Raw genomic sequence first — 4,695 nt, 5'->3', positions numbered from 1 at the left:
GTACTGATGTAGTGCTTTTATTTTGAAAGAGACTGTATGCAAACTGTACATTTCCTGTGAAAACAGAAGTGTATTTTGAAAATAGACAATGCATGTAACAGGCTGAAGTTGACACGGCGTCCCAGAACGTCAACAACCAACACACCCAGGGTACCTTGGACGTCATATGTGGATGTGGAAAGTCCATGAGCAAACGTGGACATGTGACGAGGTCACAGTGAGGATGTGAAGAGTGACACCACTCTCATGTTTATACCGTAGCTGGAACCAGCAGCTGGTTAGCTTAGTTTAGCTTGAAGACTGAGAACAGGGGGAAACAGCTTGCCTGGCCTTTGTTGAAAGTAAACAAAATCCAACTACAAACACATGAAAGGCCACTAATAATACGTCTACCTAATANACCTTGGACGTCATATGTGGATGTGGAAAGTCCATGAGCAAACGTGGACATGTGACGAGGTCACAGTGAGGATGTGAAGAGTGACACCACTCTCATGTTTATACCGTAGCTGGAACCAGCAGCTGGTTAGCTTAGTTTAGCTTGAAGACTGAGAACAGGGGGAAACAGCTTGCCTGGCCTTTGTTGAAAGTAAACAAAATCCAACTACAAACACATGAAAGGCCACTAATAATACGTTCTACCTAATACAAAAACGTGACTGTAAAAACATCAGTTTGCTATTTTACAGTAGAGTATATCCCGGACTATAGACAGAGTCACTGTGATGTTGCGCTAACATCAATCACTTCAATTCACTCCCCTTTTCTGTTGTCGCTTTCAGCCGTAACTGTAACTTTCAAAGACACATAGTTAAACACCAGTGGTCCCACCCATCTGACGTTTCTGCTGTAGTTATTTTACCTACTGTTTTGCTTTTTTATCATCTTTGATAAACCAAATTTACCAGCGCAGAAGCTAAACAATGTCCTGCTGTGAATGGTGGTCGCAGCAAAACATATTTTAGCCACCTAAAAAAATCAGTATCAGTTTGAGTGTTTGTTATATTTAGGAAATTTTCTCCGCTTAACCTCACACACTAACTGATGGAGGCAACGGTAGACCAGCAACTTCAGTGTTCTGAGAAGTAAATTACAGTTCTTGTTAGTGGAGTCTGGTGGCTTTAATATAACAGCTTCAATTCCCTGTTGAAAAAGTGGTTAAAATATTCTAAATATAACGTGCACTTAAAATGATACTGATTTTTTTTTAGGTGCCTAAATGCGAGCCAACTGAGGCAGCATTAGCCCAGCGCCATTTCATTTAGTGTATATAACGTGAGGGTTTTCTCCACGGAAGTTCTTGTAAACAAACATTGTTATTCGATTTATTTTTTGGCTCAATTTATGAGGAAGACTCCAGCTGTGCCGGGCCAGGAATATTTGTAAACAGAGCCGGGCTAGCTATCTCCTACAGTTTAAAGTCCATTTCCCAAAATGTCAAACTTTTCCTTCAAGCTTCCTTTTTTCTTTACAGAGGACCTGGGAAACACATTTCTACACTTGAGAGGCTGGAAATGGACTGATTTAAAAGGATAATGTGATTTTATTTGCATGCACTGAAACCTTGATAGAAAGGAGCATTTGTTCATTTTGAACCATTTATTCAGTGTTTCTACAAACATGCCTGTGATGCAGAATTCGACCTGTGGTGATCTGTGTCAGAGCACGCTGCTTGGATAGTATTCTTCATAAAGTTAGGATAAGATCATTGCAGTTAAGATATAAACCTTTTACTGTTCACTGTAGATCTGCAGCTTTGTGCTGAGAGCCTCAGGCGCCAAGAAACTCCATCTGCATCACAGACTGCAAATAATCATCCAGTGTAGACTGAAGCTGCAGGATTTAAAGGTTATAACACCAGATACAACCTCAGAAACTTCACACAGGCTGAAGAGGGAAGCGTCAGTATTGTGTAGATGTATTGCGGGTGAGTGCACGTGAACACAGACTCTGTAAATAGACGTGCATTAGCCTCCAATAATCCACTTAAACTAATCTTTGCCAGGTTTGGAAAACAACTTCCACTATGAGTAAAATCAAATGTTTTCACCGTGAGATTCATCAAAAGACAAAGAATGACAAAAACATATGACATGAAAGTTAACGTATAAAATCCAGTGAATGAACATTAACCCTTTGCTCCCTGTGAGCGGATTCTTTGCAGATTTACTGCACAACTGAAATACATGGAAACAGATAAAGTCAGGGAAACAAACTGCAGATAAAATTAGTTATTAAAGAAAATATTTGTTTCTCCAGCCAATTAAAAGCAATAGTTTGTTTCCATCCATTATAAATTAAGTAATTTAGGTTTTTTTGCCTGTTTGTCTGGATTAAAACATTTTAAACACATTTTAACAAACTAATAACTTCAAAATAAACAATAATACAAAGTATAAAACAGAGTATAACTCACCTTGTATGGTGTCAGTCCTTTTTGGGTCTTTGGTTCTTGTTTTTATTTATTTTCCTGCATCCAAATGTCCCTCAGATAAATCCTCTGCCGACTGATGAGGAGCGCTGCACACAGCTCCCCTCTCTCTGTCTCCCCCTCCCCCCTCTGTGTTAATCTCACAATATCCCTCACTGCCAACTACTTACTGTCCACCTACACTGCTGAAACACAGTCACTCTTTAGCAGACACGTCATCAAGCAAAACTGGCTTTACATCTTGTTACTTCACACTTGACACCTGACATTTTTTTACTTGAAACTTCAGATTTGTAAACTCACTAAAATGTGAAGGTGTCTGTGTTTTACAGTGTACGACCAGCGCTCTCCCCCTCCCTCATCTGCTGAGACAGTGAAGACACGCTGTGTTGTTGTTTGTTAAAAACACACATAGGGATGAACTTACACTGCTTAGTGGTTCAAACTGTTTCATTTATATTCCAGAAAATAAACTGAATTTAAAAAAAAGCACAAGTTGAAATCTTCTGTGATCGAAGCTCGTAGAAACCGATAGGAGTTGAAAGTCTTTCAAAGTAACTGTAGTCTTTTAGTTAAGTTACACTGAAATCCTGGACAGCAAGCAACCAATCAGAGGTGTCAGTCAGAGGCGACCTGCAGCCCGACACTTTGGGTACGAGTTTAGAAAAGGTCATGACCTTTGAAGAAAAGTCATCGGCAGCACAGCCTGAGGGGATACAACTATATGATACACTCACACACACAGACACACACACACACACACACACACACACACACTAACTAACCGTTTTAGAAACCAAAGAGCCAAACCTTTTGTGGCCGACTATACTGTGACATTTTGTTAATTGATTTTTTTAAATGACATACTGAACAATTATGTTAAAATTTATGATACAATACTATCACTTTTTAAAATATTTTTTTTATGAAATACTATACTATGACTATTTATGAATTTTTTCACTTACTATAGTATGGCCTTTTCGCTGACTTTTCTGATATACCAAACAATGTTGTTTTCTTTTTTACATATTATACTAAGATTTTTTAATGATTTTTTATGACATACTTTGAAATTTATATTGATTTTTTTTTTTTTTACATAAAATACTAATACTGTTTCCCGATTTTTTTCAAACATACAATACTATAACATTTTTATGAGGTTTTTTTCATACTATATGATTACTTTTTAATAATTTTTTTTTACATAAAAAAAAACTATGACTCTTTAAAAAAAAAAAAACTGTACCATGATATTTTAATGATTTAGATTAAAAAAAAAAAACAATATTTCTTGGCATAATATATCATTACTTTTTTTGAAAATACTATACTGTGATTTTGTTATGATGTTAAAGTTTTTTGACCAGCGCCACTACATTTTCGTTTTTGTACTATACTTTGACCTTTTTACCTTACTTTCACTTTTTTTTTTTTTTTACAATTAATACCAGGACTTCTCTTCTTCTTCTCTTCTATATACTATTCTATGACTTTCTGAAAGAAAATTAATATGGCATACTTCCTCTTTTTTGACGTACTATAAGACTCTTAATGTGCTAACATGTCCTATTGCTGCACATCACTAACTCCTCCTCTCCAGAGCTTGTGTGCCTCCTTCTCTCACAGGTTCTCTCAGATGGCGGTTATGCCTGGATGATGGGTTGTGTCTGTGTTGCTGCTCTGGTCCTGCTTCATGCTTCATTATGAGTCATGCTTCTACTATTATCATACAAATATGATAATTATTATCACATACATATACCACCAGTATTATATATACATATAACATATCTACTATCATGTATCATTGCACATCTGTCCATCCTGATAGAGGGATCCCTCCTCAGCTGCTCTTCCTGAGGTTCTTCCATTTTTTCCCTATCAAAGGGATTTTTGGGAACTTTTTCCTGCTCCACTGTGAGGGTCCGAGGACGAATGCTGTCCTGTGAGGCAAATTGTGATTTGTGATGTTGGATTATACAAATAAAATTGAATTGAACTGAAACTGTCTTTGTCATACTATGCTGTCATGGATATAATTGAATATAAAAGCATGTGAATGTCATCATATATAATTAAAAGTGATTGTATGAATGTATGATTCATTCATGGTAATGTTTAGGTATTTCCAGAGGCCTCAGTGTCCGTCACTGTCTGCAAGGAGGCATGTGAAGAGGCTCCAGGTGTCTGAAGGTGAAGGTACCAAGAGATGAGGACCTTGTAGATGTTCAGACTCTAATCATTAAACAGATCTGTAT

At 37.0% G+C, this 4,695-nt stretch overlaps 1 protein-coding gene across 1 annotated transcript in view; it reads right to left on the bottom strand.

Moving 5' to 3' along the window:
• The window catches only part of syt5a (synaptotagmin Va), a 19,193-nt gene extending 16,646 nt beyond the window's left edge, over nucleotides 1-2,547 (bottom strand). Inside the window, exon 1 of the mRNA XM_050069368.1 lies at nucleotides 2,417-2,547. The gene's annotated coding sequence lies outside the window, so the exon portion shown is untranslated. The remainder of the gene's footprint in view (nucleotides 1-2,416) is intronic.
• Between the last annotated feature and the right edge of the window lie 2,148 nt (nucleotides 2,548-4,695).

The sequence above is a fragment of the Epinephelus moara genome, chromosome 18 (assembly GCF_006386435.1).
Source record: "Epinephelus moara isolate mb chromosome 18, YSFRI_EMoa_1.0, whole genome shotgun sequence".
NCBI lineage: Eukaryota > Metazoa > Chordata > Actinopteri > Perciformes > Serranidae > Epinephelus > Epinephelus moara.
This window is presented reverse-complemented; position numbering and strand designations above follow the sequence as displayed.